At 45.6% G+C, this 20219-nt stretch overlaps 1 protein-coding gene across 2 annotated transcripts in view; it reads right to left on the bottom strand.

Moving 5' to 3' along the window:
* The window catches only part of LOC115147444 (beta-1,4-mannosyl-glycoprotein 4-beta-N-acetylglucosaminyltransferase-like), a 72657-nt gene extending 54798 nt beyond the window's left edge, over positions 1-17859 (bottom strand). The window contains exon 1 of one of the 2 annotated variants that reach the window (XM_029689685.1): positions 16894-17859. The gene's annotated coding sequence lies outside the window, so the exon portion shown is untranslated. Of the gene's footprint in view, positions 1-14992; positions 15016-16893 lie in introns of those variants that run through there. The other variant, XM_029689686.1, reaches the window with a different exon arrangement.
* Between the last annotated feature and the right edge of the window lie 2360 nt (positions 17860-20219).

The following is a 20219-nucleotide window of genomic DNA, read 5'->3' as shown; positions in this document are numbered from 1 at the left end:
TGCAAAGTCCCACTGCCCTTCTCTCTTAATTCTCCTTATTAACCTCAATGCAGTCAACCACCCTTCATTACTGTACACTGTATCAACTTCACATAACACCCCTCTGGCCCCACTCAAATGGTACGTTCCGGCCTTGCTGTCTCCATAAACACATATTGAGGGTCAGCCACAGGTCAGAGCCATTCTACTCCCCAGCAGGTGAGTTATGAGGGAGGGGGCACTGTAGGACAGGGCTGTAAGGTGACACTGGGCTGCAATACAAAGGACAGAGAGAGATGGAGGGGGGGTAAGGGGAAGAGAGAAAAGCAGTAGAGAGAGAGAGAAAGAAAGAAAGAAAGAAATGTAGAGAGGTAGAGCGCAGAGCGCTGTCAGAGTGTTTGCCAGACAGAGAGGTGGTGGATTCTATTTTAGCCCACTGTGTGTGTGTGTGTGTGTGTGTGTGTGTGTGTGTGTGTGTGTGTGTGTGTGTGTGTGTGTGTGTGTGTGTGTGTGTGTGTGTGTGTGTGTGTGTGTGTGTGTGTTTGTGTGTATGTGTGTGTGTGCCTGGTAAACTATGCTTGGCCCCCTGACAAGGACAGCACAGTGTCAGAGCCTTATTTAGAAAGAGGGAGCACCCAGGACCCCGCTCTGAGGTCACACACACACAAACAGGCTGATCTCTGTTTAGGCTTTCATAGATGGCCTCACATTCTTGTAAAAATTGTAAACACCACACAAGCCACTCATAAACTCTGGTAGCTCTGTCTCCATGTCTGGCAGAGGAAGAGAGATACTCTTTATGGTTACCAGGGTAGCAACTAATGCTAAGCTAAAAACACCACCTACCCATTCAGTTATTTAATAAAGTGGAGGATAGAAAATAGCCAAACAAGCCCTTAACCAACAATGCATTTCAAGAAATAGAGTTAAGAAAATATTTAATAAATAAAGTAAAAAAATCTAATCAAGTAACACAAGAAAATTACATAACAATAACGAGGCTATATACATTTAGGGGGTACCGGTACTGAATCAATGACCCTGCACAACCCCTTATACAGGTTAGTTGAGGTCATTTGTACATGTAGGTAGGGGTAAAGTGACTATGCATGAATAATAAACAGCAAGTAGCAGCAGTATAAAACCAAAGGGGGGATATCAATGTAAATAGTCTGGGTGGCCATTTGATTCATGTTTCAGCAGTCTTATGGCTTGGGGGTAGAAGCTGTTAAGGAGCCTTTTGGTCCTAGACTTGGCGCTCCGGTACCGCTTGCCGTGCGATAGCAGAGAGAACAGTCTATGACTTAGGTGACTGGAGTCTTTGACAATTTTTTGGGGGCCTTCTTCTGACACCGCCTGGTATATATTCAGAACCAAAAACGTGCGTGTCTTGATTGTTGTCCAATGACCAGTCATCATCAGCTTTGGCACGCAAAAGCCCATAAAAGCACGCAAATCTGGCATATTCAGACTGGTGACCAGAAATAACTTGATTCATTTCCTCAAGTTTTGCCTGGAAAAAAACAGATTAGGCCTCCATTTATATTATCCATATTATATACCATTTAGCAATCTACTACTGACTACTACTGCCAGAACAATTATAGGGTACCTGGCGATTTGATTAATCATTTTAATATATCTGAAAGGCCTAGTTTGGCTTTTGGCTACATGTCTAAAGATAAGCAGCCTGTAACATCACACTACCTTCAATACTACGAGATGAAGATGTAATATTCTGGGAAATGGATTCCGATATTTGTGAGGAAGTTCATGGCTACCTGGCTGGCAACGAGCACTCCTCAGGCAGGCTGCCCTCCACCTGGCTGGCAACGAGCACTCCTCAGGCAGGCTGCCCTCCACCTGGCTGGCAACGAGCACTCCTCAGGCAGGCTGCCCTCCACCTGGCTGGCAACGAGCACTCCTCAGGCAGGCTGCCCTCCACCTGGCTGGCAACGAGCACTCCTCAGGCAGGCTGCCCTCCACCCGGCTGGCAACGAGCACTCCTCAGGCAGGCTGCCCTCCACCCGGCTGGCAACGAGCACTCCTCAGGCAGGCTGCCCTCCACCAGGCTGGCAACGAGCACTCCTCAGGCAGGCTGCCCTCCACCTGGCTGGCAACGAGTACTCCTCAGGCAGGCTGCCCTCCACCCGGCTGGCAACGAGCACTCCTCAGGCAGGCTGCCCTCCACCTGGCTGGCAACGAGCACTCCTCAGGCAGGCTGCCCTCCACCCGGCTGGCAACGAGCACTCCTCAGGCAGGCTGCCCTCCACCTGGCTGGCAACGAGCACTCCTCAGGCAGGCTGCCCTCCACCTGGCTGGCAAAGAGCACTCCTCAGGCAGGCTGCCCTCCACCTGGCTGGCAACGAGCACTCCTCAGGCAGGCTGCCCTCCACCCGGCTGGCAACGAGCACTCCTCAGGCAGGCTGCCCTCCACCTGGCTGGCAACGAGTACTCCTCAGGCAGGCTGCCCTCCACCTGGCTGGCAACGAGTACTCCTCAGGCAGGCTGCCCTCCACCTGGCTGGCAACGAGCACTCCTCAGGCAGGCTGCCCTCCACCTGGCTGGCAACGAGCACTCCTCAGACAGGCTGCCCTCCACCTGGCTGGCAACGAGCACTCCTCAGGCAGGCTGCCCTCCAAAGTGATGGCGATCGTGCAACCCCTGCTACAGGTAAGTGAATGATTTAGCTTGCTCTAGACTCCAGAGAAGTGATAGGATTTACATCCCTACTTAATATTGGTTGCTAACATGAATTACTTTCAGTTCCAAATGCAGGTGTAAAACGCGGTTTATTCGGTAGGCTATCTTGCGTTTTTTTAAATGAATCATCGTGTATGTCTGTAATGACAGGCTACATTTGTGCAGCGACTGTGCCGCAAGTTCGCACCCCCCCTTTTTGGGGGTCGCGGGTCAAAAAGTTTGAAAATCAATGGGATACATGATAGCGGCAATAAATGAATTGTGTTGGTGATAACAAGTGCTGCATTTATTCCAGTTCAAAATAGTTTTGCTAAATATTTTCCTCATTAGATTTGGCAGCTTTCCCCTCTTCTTGTAATAATTGCTCAACGAGTCTGTGAGTGGTCTGTGCACGGCCCTGCTTCCAGGGAACCAAGTGCTGCTCTGCTCTACCAAGACAGCTGCATTACCCATCAATGACCAAATGAATTGATCTGAACATTTCAAGGCCCTACTTTACCACGCACTTCATCTTGGTAGAGGGCCCAGCTAGAGACAGCCGTATGTGCGTGGCATGAATTTAAGCGTGCAATCCAGCTGTCAAACATTGTGTGTGTGTGTGTGTGTGTGCTTGCTAAAGAGGATGGAGAATTCAACCCCTGTGGATTAGAGTGGACGAAAACACATGCTCAGATCTCTCTTTTCTCTCTTCCTCTCTCGTATCCCCCTTCTTCTCTGTAGTCGTTCCAGGCAGAGGATCCAGGGATTGTGTTGGCAGAGGGAGATTGGTACGCTTGTCCATGTGTGTTTGTGTGTATGTGTGTGGATATATGTGTGTGTTCGGTGTTTGTGTGTGTGTGTGTGTGTGTATGCATTAATGTATTGTATGAATGTATTGTCAGATCACAGAGACAACACAGCCTAGCTCTGCTCCCGTCAACACAAGGAGAAGAAGCTACAGTAGGCTGTATACTATCTCTCTCTCTGTGTGTGTGTGTGTGTGTGTGTGTGTGTGTGTGTGTGTGTGTGTGTGTGTGTGTGTGTGTGTGTGTGTGTGTGTGTGTGTGTGTGTGTGTGTGTGTGTGTGTGTATATATATATATATATAGCATGAAGTGGCTCCAAGTCTTCTAGATACTGTTTGGTGTTTTTCCAGTCTAATGGCTAAGGTGAGGATTGAGGGGAGATATTTCACACATGGTTGTTAAATGGTTTAATGTGAAGTCGCCTGTAGTTTGGCTGGCTACTCTTGGTCTATTTAAGACCCAGTGGTGATTACAGGAGGACACAGCTGTTGGAGGAGTGATGGAAGGAGGGTGAAAAGAGGAATACAGGAAGGAGGGGAGGAAAGGAGGAGAGAGAGAGAGAGAGAGGTGGGTTAAAGAAAGGAATAGAATCTGATCCTTATCAAGAGGGAAGGAGGGGTGGAGAGAGAGAGGCATGAGTGGGGAAGAGAGAGAGGCAAGAGGGGTGAAGAGAGAGAGGCAGGAGGGATGAGGAGAGAGAGGCAGGAGGGGTGAAGAGAGAGAGACAAGAAGGGACGAGAAGATGAGGGAGAAAAAGAGAGGAGGGGAGGAGGGAAGGGGGTTGGGGAGGAAGACAGGGAGGGAGAGAAGGAGAGAAGGAGATGGTGTATTCAGACACCAATCTGCAGGGTGAGTCCACCAGAGCCCAGTTATTCAAAAAGATGGTAGCCTGCGTGACGAGATATTTATACATTAATATGATCTCTCTCCCTCTCTTTCTCTTTCTGATCTCTCTCACCCTTTCTCTCTCTCGCTTTTTCTTTCTACCTCTCTTTCATCCTCTTTCTTTATCACTTATCCCCCCTCTCTCTCTAACTCTCTCTTTCTCTCTTGTTTCCCTTGATACTTGCTCTCTCCATATTCTCTCTCATTTTCTTCATTCTATTTGTTGAGTGTGAAGTCAAATGGCTTTACTGTTATGCCATCAGAGAAAGCTTTACTGTCAAATGGCTTTACTGTTATGCCATCAGAGAAAGCTTTACTGTCAAATGGCTTTACAGTTATGCTATCAGAGAAAGTGTTGCACCCCCCACTGCCCACCCTCTGTGACATTTGCATTTCCTGTTTTCGGCTTTCAGTGGAAGCAAAGGGCAAACAAGGCCACCAACTAAGCAACGCTGTGCCAGAGCCTCATTTAGACTGGGGGAGCACCGAGAACCTAGTCCTCCTCTCTCTTAGGACACACACACATACACACACAGTCTTGGACAGCTAACCTTGTGGGGCCACACAATTCAGTCCCATTCAAAATCCTATTTTCCCTAACCCCTAACCCTATACCTAACCATAACCCTAACCCATAATTTTACCCTTACCCTAACCCTTTACCCAAAAACCTTACCTTAAACCTAACCCTAAACCTAATCCTAGCTCCTAACCCTAAACCTAACCCTAACTCCTAACCCTAAATCTAACCCTAACCTTAAACCTAACCCTAAACCTAATCCTAGCTCCTAACCCTAAACCTAACCCTAGCTCCTAACCCTAAACCTAGCTCCTAACCATAACCCTAAACCTAACCCTAAACCTAAACCTAACCCTAGCTCCTAACCCAAACTCTAAACCTAACCCTAGCTCATAACCCTAAACCTAACCCTAGCTCCTAACCCTAGCTTCTAACCCTAAACCTAACCCTAACTCCTAACCCTAAAACTAACCCCACTAATTCTAACCTTAACCCTAAACCCCTAGAAATAGCATTTAACCTCGTGGGGACAAACAAAATGTCCCCAGTTGGTCAAATTTGTGTTTGTTTACTATTCTTGTGGGGACTTCTGGTCCCGACAAGAATAGTGAAACACACACACACACACACACACACACACACACACACACACACACACACACACACATACACACACACACACACACACACACACACACACACACACACACACACACACACACACACCCCTTTCTCTACTGTGGTGCAACAGCTGTGGTCTTCAGTGTCAGCACTGCCTTCTGGATCGTTGTCAGACCTTCAGAGCGAACCAACCAACCAGGCTACATCAGATACCTCCGCCTCAGTTAGTGAACCGTTCCCAAGGGGTGTATCTCAATAGTCTTTGTTTGCTTCCTCTCCTTGTCTCCTCATCGTCCTCTCCTTGATGATCTACATCGATGTGAAAGGACTAGTCTCTGCATTGAATTTACAGACCCAATCGTGTTCAATGATGTTAGGAGGAAAGGATACATTTTGAAAGTGAGATAAACCCTTGAGAAACGACTGAGTGTGTACCGTAAATTCCGGACTATAAGCCGCAACTTTTTTCCCAGGCTTTGAACCTCGCAGCTTAAACAATGACGCTTTCATATATGGATTTTTCCCGCTTTCAAATTTTTTTTTTCTTCAAAAAAACATTCTGTGACGTGCTCAGTTTTTTGGCGGCATGAAGCTTTCATTAGACCAATGAAATTGCCGAACGGGTTAAGGTCAAACAACTTTTTTGTTTACTGTTTAGATTAAATCGAGCGCTCTCAAACTTCCCATTATTCTGATTACGGTAGTCATTTTGTCACCCTCATCATGGCAAAGACACGGAGAAATGCATATGATGCAGCTTTCAAGTTGAAGGCAATTGATCTGGCTGTTAGAAAAGGAAATAGAGCTGCTGCACGGGAGCTTTGTCTTAATGAGTTGATGATAAGACGTTGGAAACAGCAGCGTGAGGAATTGACTCAGTGCAAAAAGACAACTAAAGCTTACTGCTAATTTTAAATTTTTTGTTACAATCCGTGTTTCGTTAAAGCCTATTTATTTTTGTTACAAGCCGTGTTTCGTTAAAGCCTGTGTAAAGTTAATTTGTTTCAATGTACCGGTAGGCACCTGCGGCTTATAGACATGTGTGGCTTATTTATGTTCAAAATAATACATTTTTTTAAATTCAGTGGGTGCGGCTTATATTCAGGTGCGCTTAATAGTCCGGAAATTACGGTATTTGTATTTACTATGTATCCCCATCAGCAGCTACTCTTCCTGGGGTCCAGCAACATTAAGGCAGTTATAAAGCGATGCTGTGCTGCTATTTTCATTGACGTGGCCAAAGCTTTTGATACGGTAGACCAGTGGTTCCCAAACTTTTTGTAGTCCCGTACCCCATCAAACATTCACCCTCCAGCTGCCTACCCCTTCAAACATTCACCCTCCAGCTGCCTACCCCTTCAAACATTCACCCTCCAGCTGCCTACCCCTTCAAACATTCACCCTCCAGCTGCCTACCCCATCAAACATTCACCCTCCAGCTGCCTACCCCTTCAAACATTCAACCTCCAGCTGCCTACCCCATCAAACATTCACCCTCCAGCTGCCTACCCCTTCAAACATTCACCCTCCAGCTGCCTACCCCTTCAAACATTCACCCTCCAGCTGCCTACCCCTTCAAAACATTCACCCTCCAGCTGCCTACCCCTTCAAACATTCACCCTCCAGCTGCCTACCCCTTCAAACATTCACCCTCCAGCTGCCTACCCCTTCAAACATTCACCCTCCAGCTGCCTACCCCTTCAAACATTCAACCTCCAGCTGCCTACCCCTTCAAACATTCAACCTCCAGCTGCCTACCCCTTCAAACATTCAACCTCCAGCTGCCTACCCCATCAAACATTCACCCTCCAGCTGCCTACCCCTTCAAACATTCAACCTCCAGCTGCCTACCCCATCAAACATTCAACCTCCAGCTGCCTACCCCTTCAAACATTCAACCTCCAGCTGCCTACCCCTTCAAACATTCAACCTCCAGCTGCCTACCCCTTCAAACATTCAACCTTCAGCTGCCTACCCCTTCAAACATTCAACCTCCAGCTGCCTACCCTTTCAAACATTCAACCTCCAGCTGCTTACCCCTTCAAACATTCAACCTCCAGCTGCCTACCCCTTCAAACATTCAACCTCCAGCTGCCTACCCCTTCAAACATTCAACCTCCAGCTGCCTACCCCTTCAAACATTCAACCTCCAGCTGCCTACCCCTTCAAACATTCAACCTCCAGCTGCGTATGCCCTCTAGCACCAGGGTCAGCGCACTCTCAAATGTAGTTTTTTTTGCAATCATTGTAAGCCTGCCACACACACACTATACGATACATTTATTAAACATAAGAATGAGTGTGAGTTTGTCACAACCTGGCTCGTGGGAAGTGACAAAGAGCTCTTATAGGACAAGGGCACAAATAATAATATAATAATAATCAATCATTTAGATCTTTATTTAGCCATCTTACATATAAAACTTTATTTGTTAATCGAAAGTTGTGAATAACTCACCACAGGTTAATGAGAAGGGTGTGCTTGAAAGGATGCACACAACTCTGCAATGTTGGGTTGTTTTGGAGAGAGTCTCAGTCTTAAATCATTTTCCACAAACAGTCTGTGCCTGTATTTAGTTTTCATGCTAGTGAGGGCCGAGAATCCACTCTCACATATGTACGTGGTTACAAAGGGCATCAGTGTCTTAACAGCGCGATTTTCCAAGGCAGTACACTCTGAGCACAGCCCAATCCAGAAATCTGGCAGTAGCTTATGATTAAATTCTATTTTCACAGAACCGCTTGTTGCAATTTCTCTTGTTCAGATATCGGTACGTGGACTGGAGGCAGGGCATGAAAGGAATAACGAATCCAGTTGTTTGTGTCATCCATTTCGAGAATGTACCTGTGTAATTGCGCACCCAACTCACTCAGGAGCTTCGCTATATCAGATTTGACATTGTCCGTAAGCTTGTGTTCATTTGCACACACAAAAAATCAGACAATGATGGAAAGACCTGTGTTGTCCTTGTTAATGCAGACATAGAAGAGCTCCAACTTCTTAATCGTAGCCTCAATTTTGTCCCGCACATTGAATATAGTTGCGGAGAGTCCCTGTTATCGTTGATTCAGATTATTCAGGCGAGAAAAAACATCACCCAGATAGGCCAGTCGTGTGAGAAACTCGTCATCATGCAAGCGGTCAGGCAAGTGAAAATGGTCAGTAAAGAAAACTTTAAGCTCGTCTCTCAATTTAAAAAAACGTGTCAATACTTTGCCCCTTGATAACCAGCGCACTTCTTTCTGTATGTTGTAAAAGTGTTACATGGTCGCTGCCCATATCATTGCATAGTGCAGAAAATACACAAGAGTTCAGGGGCCTTGCATTAACAAAGGTAACCATTTTCACTGTAGTGTCCAAAACGTTTTTCAAGCTGTCAAGCATTCCTTTGGCAGCAAGAGCCTCTCGGTGGATGCTGCAGTGTACCCAAGTAGCGTCGAGAGCAACTGCTTGCACAGAGTGCTAAGAACCTTGGCGTGAACCTGGACAACACCCTGTCGTTCACCACTAACATCAAGGCGGTGACCCGATCCTGTAGGTTCATGCTCTACAACATTCGCAGAGTACGACCCTGCCTCACACAGGAAGCGACGCAGGTCCTAATCCAGGCACTTGTCATCTCCCGTCTGGATTACTGCAACTCGCTGTTGGCTGGGCTCCCTGCCTGTGCCATTAAACCCCTACAACTCATCCAGAACGCCGCAGCCCGTCTGGTGTTCAACCTTCCCAAGTTCTCTCACGTCACCCTGCTCCTCCGCTCTCTCCACTGGCTTCCAGTTGAAGCTCGCATCCGCTACAAGACCATGGTGCTTGTCTACGGAGCTGTGAGGGGAACGGCACCTCCATACCTTCAGGCTCTGATCAGGCCCTACACCCAAACAAGGGCACTGCGTTCATCCACCTCTGGCCTGCTGGCCCCCCTACCTCTGAGGAAGCACGGTTCCCGCTCAGCCCAGTCCAAACTGTTCACTGCTCTGGCACCCCAATGGTGGAACAAGCTCCCTCACGACGCCAGGACAGCGGAGTCAATCACCACCTTCCGGAGACACCTGAAACCCCACCTCTTTAAGGAATACCTGGGATAGGATAAAGTAATCCTTCTAACCCCCCCCTTAAAAGATTTAGATGCACTATTGTAAAGTGGTTGTTCCACTGGATATCATAAGGTGAATGCACCAATTTGTAAGTCGCTCTGGATAAGAGCGTCTGCTAAATGACTTAAATGTAAAATGTAAATGTAATGTAAATGTTACCACTCCACTATGTCTCCCTGTCATGGCTTTTGCGCCATCAGTACAGATACCAACATATCTTGACCACCAAAGTCCATTTGATGCCACTAAGCTGTCCAGTACTTTAAAAATATCCTCTCTTGTTGTCCTGGTTTCCAGTGGTTTGCAGAAGAAGATGTCTTCCTTAATTGACCCCCCATAAATGTAACGGACATATACCAGGAGCTGTGCCAGGCCCGCCACGTCTGTTGACTCATCCAGCTGTAACGCATATCATTCACTGGTTTGTATGCGAAGCAGTAATTGTTTCAAAACATCTCCTGCCATGTCACTGATGCGTCATGAAACAGTGTTGTTTGATGAAGGCATTGTCTGTATAGTTTTTTGGGCCTTTTCCCCCAGTATTGTCCCAGCCATCTCCGCGGCAGCAGGGAGAATTAAGTCCTCCACAATAGTATGGGGCTTGCCTGTCCTAGCCACCCGGTAACTCACCATATAAATCGTTTCTAGCCCCTTCTTATTAATTGTATCTGTTGCTTTAATACATTTCTTACTACTCAAAAGTCATCTTAATTCTCACTCAAAAACCTCCTGTGGGTTATTTTCCAACTTGGCATGTTTTGTTTGTAAATGTCTGCTCAAGAGCGAAAATGTTTTTTTAAATGTGAATCGCATTTTTATTTGGAGCACCCCCGATGGCAGTTTGGGAATACCTGCGGCAGACCATTCCATTCTTGACGGCCGGTTAAGATGTATTGGTGTCTCTGAGGGGTCTTTGGCCTGGTTTGCTAACTACTTCTCTCAAAGAGTGCAGTATACAAAGTCAGAAAACCTGCTGTCTCAGCCACTGCCTGTCACCAAGGGAGTACCCCAAGGCTCGATTCTAGGCCCCACGCTCTTCTCAATTTACATCAACAACATAGCTCAGGCAGTAGGAAGATCTCTCATCCATTTATATGCAGATGATACAGTCTTATACTCAGTTGGCCCCTCCCTGGATTTTGTGTTAAATGGTCTACAACAAAGCTTTCTTAGTGTCCAAGAAGCTTTCTCTACCCTTAACCTAGTTCTGAACACCTCAAAAACAAAGGTAATGTGGTTTGATAAGAAGAATGCCCCTCCTCCCAAAGGTGTTATTATTACCTCGGAGGGTTTAGAGCTTGAGGTAGTCACCTCATACAAGTACTTGGGAGTATGGCTAGACGGTGCACTGTCCTTCTCTCAGCACATATCAAAGCTGCAGGCTAAAGTTAAATCTAGACTTGGTTTCCTCTATCGTAATCGCTCCTCTTTCACCCCAGCTGCTAAACTAACCCTGATTCAGATGACCATCCTACCCATGCTAGATTACGGAGACATCATTTATAGATCGGCAGGTAAGGGTGTTCTCGAGCGGCTAGATGTTCTTTACCATTCGGCCATCAGATTTGCCACCAATGCTCCTTATAGGACACATCACTGCACTCTATACTCCTCTGTAAACTGGTCATCTCTGTATACCCGTCGCAAGACCCACTGGTTGATGCTTATTTATAAAAACCCTCTTAGGCCTCACTCCCCCCTTTCTGAGATATCTACTGCAGCCCTCATCCTCCACATACAACACCCATTCTGCCAGTCACATTCTGTTAAAGGTCCCCAAAGCACACACATCCCTGGGTCGCTCCTCTTTTCAGTTCGCTGCAGCTAGCGACTGGAACGAGCTGCAACAAACACTCAAACTGGACAGTTTTATCTCAATCTTTTCATTCAAAGACCTAATCATGGACTGTGCCCAATAATGTTTGTAGCATGTTTTGTGCTGCTACCATGTTGTTCTGCTACCATGTTGTTGTTATATTGTGTTGCTACCATGCTGTGTTGTCATGTGTTGCTGCCTTGCTATGTTGTTGTCTTAGGTCTCTCTTTATGTAGTGTTGTGTTGTCTCTCTTGTCGTGATGTGTGTTTTGTCCTATATTTACATTGTGTTCATTTTTTATTTTTAATCTCAGGCCCCGTCCCTACAGGAGGCCTTTTGCCTTTTGGTAGGCCGTCATTGTGAATCAGAATTTGTTCTTAACTGACTTGCCTAGTTAAATAAAGGTTAAAAAAATACATTTAAAAAACAAATGTGAAACATTACAATACATTCACAACACACTAAGTGTGTGCCCTCAGGAGCCTTCTCCACTACCACATATCCACAACACATAATCCATGTGTACGTGTGTGTACAGTGCGTATGTTATTGTGTGTGTGTATGCATGCGTCTGTGCCTATGTTTGTGTTGCTTCACAGACCCCGCTGTTCCATAAGGTGTTTTTCATCTGTTTTAAATCTAATTTTACTGCTTGCATCAGTTACTTGATGTGGAATAGAGGTCCCTCTTTGTGGCACCTGACCACACGACTGAACAGTAGTCCAAGTGAGACAAAACTAGGGCCTGTAGGACCTGCCTTGTTGATAGTGCTGTTAAGGCAGAGCAGCGTTTTATTATGGACAGACTTCTCTCCATCTTCAATCAAATCAAATCTTATTGGTCACATACATGTGTTTAGCAGACGTTATTGCGGGTTTAGCTTTAACGCTTGTGTTTCTAGCTCCAACAGTGCAGTAATATTTAACAAGTAATATCTAACAATTTCACAACAATACATACAATACACAAATCTAAAGTAAAGGAATGGAATTAAAAATATATAAATATTAAGGGCGAACAATGTCGGAGCGGCATAGACTAAGATACAGTAGAATAGAATAGAATACAGTATATACATATGAGATGAGTAAGGCAAAATATGTAAACATTATTAAAATGACCAGTGTTCCATTATTAAAGTGGCCAGGGATTTCAAGTCTTAGTATATAGGGCAGCAGCCTCTAAGGTGCTACTGATGGCTATTTAACAGTCTGATGGCCTTGAGATAGAAGCTGTTTTTCAGTATCTCGGTCCCAGCTTTGATGCACCTGTACTGGTCTTGCCTTCTGGATGATTTCGGGGTGAACAGCCAGTGGCTCGGGTGATTGTTGTCCTTGATGATCTTTTTGGCCTTCCTGTGACATCGGGTGCTGTAGGTGTCCTGGAGGGCAGGTAGTTTGCCCCCGGTGAAGCGTTGGGTAGACCGCACCACCCTCTGGAGAGCCCTGCGGTTGCGGGAGGTGCAGTTGCCGTACCAGGTGGTGATACAGCCTGAAAGGATGCTCTCAATTGTGCATCTGTAAAAGTTTGTGATGGTTTTAGGTGCCAAGACACATTTCTTCAGCCTCCTGAGGTTGAAGAGGCGCTGTTGCGCCTTCTTCACCACACTGTCTGTCTGGGTGGACCATTTTAGTTTGTCAGTGATGTGTACAATGAAGAACTTTAAGCTTTCCACCTTCTCCACTGCGGTCCCTTCGATGTGGATAGGGGGGTGCTCCCTCTGCGGCTTCCTGAAGTCCACGATCAGCTCCTTTGTTTTCTTGGCATTGAGTGAGAGGTTATTTTCCTGGCACCACACTCCCAGGGCCCTCACCTCCTCCCTGTAGGCTGTCTCATCATTGTTGATAATCAGGCCTACTACTGTTGTGTCATCTGCAGACTTGATGATTGAGTCGGGGGTATGCGTGCCACAGGAGGGGGCTGGAGGGGGCAGAGCACACACCCTTGTGGGCCCCCTGTGTTGAGGATCAGCGAAGTGAAGGTATTGTTTCTTACCTTCACCACCTGGGGGCGGCCCGTCAGGAAGTCCAGGACCCAGTTGCACAGGGCGGGGTTCAGACCCAGGGCCCCAAGCTTAATGATGAGCTTGGAGGGTACTATGGTGTTGAATGCTGAGCTATAACAGCATTTTTCATAGGTATTCCTCTTGTCCAGATGGGATAGGGCAGTGTGCAGTGCGATGTCGATTGCATCGTCTGTGGATCTATTGGGGAGGTAAGCAAATTGAAGTGGGTCTAGGGTGTCAGGTAAGGTAGAGGTGATATAATCCATGACTAGTCTCTCAAAGCACTTCATGATGACAGAAGTGAGTGCTATGGGGCGATAGTCATTTAGCTCAGTTACCTTTGATTTCTTGGGTACAGGAACAATGGTGGACATTTTGAAGCATGTGGGGACAGCAGACTGGGATAGGATGAGATTGAATATTTCCATAAACACTCCAGCCAACTGGTCTGTGCATGCTCTGAGGATGCGGCTAGGGATGCCGTCTGGGCCGGCAGCCTTTTGAAGGTTAACACGCTTAAATGTCTTACTCGCGTCGGCCACGGAAAAGGAGAGCCCACAGTCCTTGGTAGTGGGCCGCGTCGGTGGCACTGTGTTATCCTTTGTTGTCCGTGATTGTCTGTAGACCCTGCCACATACGTCTTGTGTCTGAGCTGTTGAATTGCAACTCCACTTTGTCTCTATACTGACGTTTTGTTCGTTTCATTGCCTTACGGAGGGAATAACTACACTGTTTGTATTCGTCCATATTCCCAGTCGCCTTGCCATGGTTAAATGCGGTGGGTTTGCTGCCATCTATCCACGGTTTCTGGTTAGGGTAGGTTTTAATAGTCACAGTGGGTACAACATCTCCTATACACTTCCTGATAAACTCAGTCACCGTATCAGTGTATTCGTCAATGTTATTCTCGGAGGCTACCCGGAACATATCCCAGTCTGCGTGATCAAAACAATCTTGAAGCATGGATTCCGATTGGTCAGACCAGGGTACTTTCTGTTTGAGTTTCTGCCTATAAGAAAGGAGGTAGCAAAATAGAGTAGTGACCAGATTTGCAGAAGGGAGGGCGGGGGAGGGCCTCGTAGGTATCCCGGAAGTTTGAGAAGCAGTGGTTGAGTGTTTTAGCAGCGCGAGTACCACACTCAATGTGTTGATAGAACTTCGCTAGTGTTTTCCTCAAATTTTGCCGCTCTGATATCCAAAAGTTCTTCCCAGCTCTATGTAATAACACAACAAAAATTCTGGGCTGATATTGTAAGAAATAACATATAAAAAAACAAAATACTGCAAAGTTGCCTAGGAGCTAGAAGCAGGGCTGCCCTATTTGTCAGCGCCAGCTACTGTTGTATCAATATGTTTTTACCATGACAGTTTACAATCCAGGGTTACTCCAAGCAGTTTTGTCACCTCAACTTGCTCAATTTCCACATAATTTCCAGATGTGCAACACACACACAGACCCACAGAGGCCCACAGAGACACACACACACACACACACACACACACACACACACACACACACACACACACACACACACACACACACACACAACTCAGCGACCACTAATTCACAACCCATAACTCACAACTAATTTGGATTCTTCAGATACCTCAGCCTCAGTCAGGGAACCGTTCCCAAGGGGTGTATCTCTATAGTCCTGGTTCACTTCCTCTCCTTGTCTCCTTTCCTTCACCTAAACTGACATATCCACAGACCCAGTCATGTTAGCTTGAACGAGGAACACAGCCATCATCTTGATTTCAGATGAAGATGAGGAAGCTGCAATTGACTATTAAGATACACCCCTTGAGAAATGATTTTGTGAGTTGTTTCACATGAGCAAGTGCAACCCACACACAGCGACACACACACACATACCCACACACCCAGGGAACACATCCACACACCCATTCCGACCACTAACTCACAACTCCCGGGCTAGCCGCAGAGTAAATGGAGATGGATCAACCAATCGTCACTCCATCCTTAGACATCCCTCTAGCAATATGAGGAAACAACAAGGCCTTAGGCATGCCTACCAAATGGTGTATGTCTGTAACTGTCTTCTCTCTCTCTCTCACACACACACACACACACACACACACACACACACACACACACACACACACACACACACACACACAATCAAATCAAATGTTTTTGGTCCCATCCACATATTTAGCAGATGTTATTGTGGGTGTAGCGAAATGCTTGTAAAATGTGTAGGTACAAGGTTTTCCCCTACATGAGCTTTTAATGGATTATTATCATTAGTCTCATAATGGTAAAGGTTGGTGAGGATAAGCTGATCCTAGATCAGATCTATGCTATATCTGAAGGGACAACTGCTTCCTGAAGCCCTTTACTACTGCTGGTTTAGGTAGACTGTTATAATGGGACTTGACAGTCTGTTATTCTCTAGGCCATACATCTGCATTCACTGCACAGGCCTACACTCTTAGAAAAAATGGGTTCCAAAAGGGTTCTTCTCATGTCCCCATTGGAGAACCTTTTTGGTTCCGGCACAACCCTTTTGGGTTCGAGGTAGAACCCTTTTTGGTTCCATGTAGAACCCTCTGTAGAAGGTGTTCTACATCGAACCCAAAATGATTTTACATGGAACCAAAAAGGATTCAAAAGGTTCTCCTATGGGGACAACCGAATAACCCTTTAAAGTTCTGGATAACACATTTTTTCTAAGAGTGTATAAACCAAACAACATGGTCTGAATTGGATGTTTCTATCACTGCAGAATGTAACACTGCATCTCTACTGTAGCAAGTGAAGTGAATGTAATTCTGCATCTGCAGACACGATAACAACCAAAAACAAAACCTAATAGGGCTTTCTCGGGATACATCTGTCTTGTCTACTTGTCATGTCAGCTCTCAAGAAGTAAAGAATCATCTAGATTCTGGAACGTCACCTAATATTAAAGATCATAATCGCACGCGAATATTTTTTGGGGGAATGGACAGAGAATAAAATTCTGAACCAGCTTGCATTCAGATCGTACTTATTTGGGTTGTGGTTGCTAAGACCATAGGCTAATATATTATTATAACAATATTCATCATCATCAAATTCATCACCAATATCTTGGCCTTACCCCCAACTAGGCCTACACATAGGCTACACATGCCGCGTTCAAAACAACTGGGAACTCGGAAATCTTCGACTTCCGACTCAAGTGCGTTCCAGACAACTGGGAACTCGGGGAAAAAAACGAGCTCCGACTCGTTTTGAACGGTCATCCAACTCAGAATTGACCTAAAGATAACTGACGTCATGATTTAACCTATTTTTCAAAGTTCTCAGTTGTCTTGAAAGCACCAACACACACACACACACACACACACACAGACACCCATCTACATTGCAGTCATACAAGTGCATTATGACAGACCAGGGGTCTTTGAAAATGCACGTCACTGGCCGATATTCCCCTCTATATTTCCCCACAAGAAAAGGAAAGGCTTTTCTTACCCATCGCCTGTGTTTGAGGTCTCTAGATGCAGATAGTCATGTCAGATATGTATCCGTTCTGTTCGTCGGTCACCGTGTTGAAAAAAAGCAATCTATGCCATTCCAATCCCGTTACCGGAGCCTCCGTTATCAGCCTGGGTGCGCAGATCAGACAGTGAACCCGGCCAGGGTCTCCCGTAATTCCCCGGTTACATATGTATCTTATCAAACAGCTGCATAGTTTCTCGACGCTGCGCTGCGGCGGTGTTTTGCATCAGGGAGAGAGTGTAGGCTAGTATCCTACGGTTTCTCCCTGTATCTTGCGACGAAGGGGGCTGCCTGCTAGGCTGCAGTGCCTAGGATAGCTGAACGACCCGTGGTCCCGTTGGTACGTCTCCGCTTGTTCAGTCGATGGCAGCCAGCAGGTTCAATCTACCGTTATCCAGGGCAGTGCGCGCCGCATTCGAATACTAGCCACTAATCGATATCTACCGTTGTTCTGTATCTAATGGGAGCATCCGAGAAGAAAACGCGATTTCGGTGGTGGTGCTGCTGCTGCGCGTGAGGCACGGTCCTCTCTAGCGGGAGATCTGACAAATGGTGCAGAAGATATATCCATCCCGATCCCACTTGGCTCGAATCGAAATGATGAGGGAAACAGGACGCGCGCTGTTGTCTTACCCGGTTTTACACCGATTTTGACGTTTTTATGACTCGTCGCTAGCGCTTTCTCCTTTCACTGTTCCGTTATCTGTAAAGCAGCCCCTCTTCCTTCTCTCTCTCTCTCTCTCGTGTGAGCCCCGGCCAACAACAGCGCTCGAGCTGCACCGAATATGACGCCTTTCCGCTCATATGAAGAGGACAAGCAACACACCCGTCTCTCTTTCCCCCTTTTCCTTACTTCTCATTTCTCTCTCTCTCTCTCTCTGGTGGGTTGAAATTAGTAGCAGGGGAGAAAGGGATGGGGGCCACACGAGACGGCAGCTCCTCCCCGTGCTTGGGTTTGCTTATCACAGGACCGAGCGGGTGAAAGAGAAAATAGGAAAATATGTGTATTGTATATTTAGCTTGCTTTGGCAATGTAAACATATGTATCCCAGGCAGGTAAAGCACTTTGAATTGAGTGGACGACAAGGGGTGCTCGTGGGGGCGAAATAGTAGAGAGAGCGATGGCGGAGCGCCATAATGTAGGTATTGAAAATGTGTCACTCCTCCACTGTCGTGATACGATGTTTTGTCGCACATCAGGCCAACACACTCCTCTCTCTGCGCCAATGTAGCGGTATAAGATAATGGTACCGCTACAATGTAAACACACATCTTGTTTCACTGACACCCCACCCCCCGTAGCAAGGAACGCCCTCGTAGTATCCACCATATCCGCTTTAACACAATAGGCCTACAATATAATGGTGGAATTGTCTGTGCAGTCAGCCTGTTTTGAGGATAAAAGTAAATAGGGGTTTTAACTATGTTTAAATTCATGTCTTGAATCCACAACGGCACTGCAAATTAGACCGTGGCAAATGAGTCGGGACATTGTAAAGTAATAGCCTATTTTGCTGTATAAAGAGAAAGAGAGCGACAGAGAGAGCTTGTTTCCCTTGAGATGGGTCTGAGTCTCAGAACTGAATTCATGGGGGGAGGGGGTCACAGAAACATGCGAAGGAAAAAGAGCTCTGTCTGTGGAACGAGGACATACATTACTCACACTTTTAACGCCCCCGAACTAAAGCTAAAGACAACCAATATATTTCTGAAAAAAACTAAAAACGCTCTTTTTCTACATCTTAAGACTATGGTGATAGAAATATATATATTATAATGATTCCTTTGTTTGGGATGTTTATAGAAAATAAACAGGCGGATCGCTCAATCCCGATTGCTTTTATTGTAAGCAACACATTTTGATAGATTACATAATTATTCATACATCTAATCAACAATCGAGCCCGGAATCTCAACCCTGCATCTGACACTACAGGCCCTACCTTCATGAATAATTAATTCTAAACATATATATATATATATATATTGCTCCAGAGAAATAACTGACATTGAATGTTCCATTCCTCAACTCGCTTTCATCATAACATTGTAACTACCGTGTTCTAATTCAGTGTAATTCAGCACCCTATTCCCTTTATTTTAGTAAAAAGTAGTGCACTATATAGGGAATAGGGTGCTATTTGGGACAGACAAGACATATGCCTTAAGCTACTTATTTAAAGAGGGTTGACAAAGAAGAGTTGTGTGTAAAGTGTGAGGACTTCCTAAATCTGACACTGAATGGGGCTGTAGCTCAAGGCACAAACGTCAGTTTACCTCCTTGTTGAAAGGTGGTCTGCTGAATGAAGGATTATACCTATTGTCAATCTTTCTTTCCTTCCAACGTTCATTTCTTCCTTTTTTCCCTCTAAAAGACAACTTAGCCTGTCTATCTTTTCTCCTTTTTCTCTCTTCCTCAGAGGTACAGTCACTTAGTTTCCTCAGTCAGATTCTGCCCCATGAAATCAATGTAATACTAAGCCTTTCTATACCTTGATCCCCTATTTGGCTATTAAAAGTGATGTATCACTCCTACTGCAAGTGGCTCTGGATAAGAGTGTCTGCTAAATGACCAACATGTCAATGTAAAAGAGGCAGTAGTTGAAAGGTGAAGAGAGTCTGCTAAATGACTAACATGTCAACGTAAAAGAGGCAGTAGTTGAAAGGTGAAGAGAGACTTCTAAATGACTAACATGTCAATGTAAAAGAGGCAGTAGTTGAAAGGTGAAGAGAGTCTGCTAAATGACTAACATGGCAACGTAAAAGAGGCAGTAGTTGAAGGATTTGGAAGTCAAAACATCAAGACATTGCAGAAATCGTGCCACATTTCTATAATTTAATTTCTCAATGCAACCCATCTCCAAGGAGACAAAACATACATAGCAAATGTAAAAAGCATTCATTAACATATGTAAAGCTTCAGGGTCAATTCCCTTTCAATGCAGGAAGGGAAATGAGATACCTAGTCAGTTGTACAACACAATGCATTCAACTGAAATGTGTCTTGTGTATTTATTTAATCAAACCCCTCTGAATCAGAGGTGCAGGGTGCTGCCTTAATCAACGTCCACGACGATTAAGTACACTGACTTTTCAATTCCAATTCTCTTTAATGCCTTTCAATGAGGGAAATGTGGAATTTGTTCACTTTCTGAAATGACTGGAATTAAAATGGTATTGACCCTAACCTTAACATACACAGTTGAAGTCGGAAGTTTACATACACCTTAGCCAAATAGATTTCAACTCAGTTTTTCACAATTCCTGACATTTAATTCTAGTTAAAATTCACCACTTTA

The sequence above is a fragment of the Salmo trutta genome, chromosome 14, assembly GCF_901001165.1.
Source record: "Salmo trutta chromosome 14, fSalTru1.1, whole genome shotgun sequence".
NCBI classification, from domain to species: Eukaryota; Metazoa; Chordata; class Actinopteri; order Salmoniformes; family Salmonidae; genus Salmo; species Salmo trutta.
This window is presented reverse-complemented; position numbering and strand designations above follow the sequence as displayed.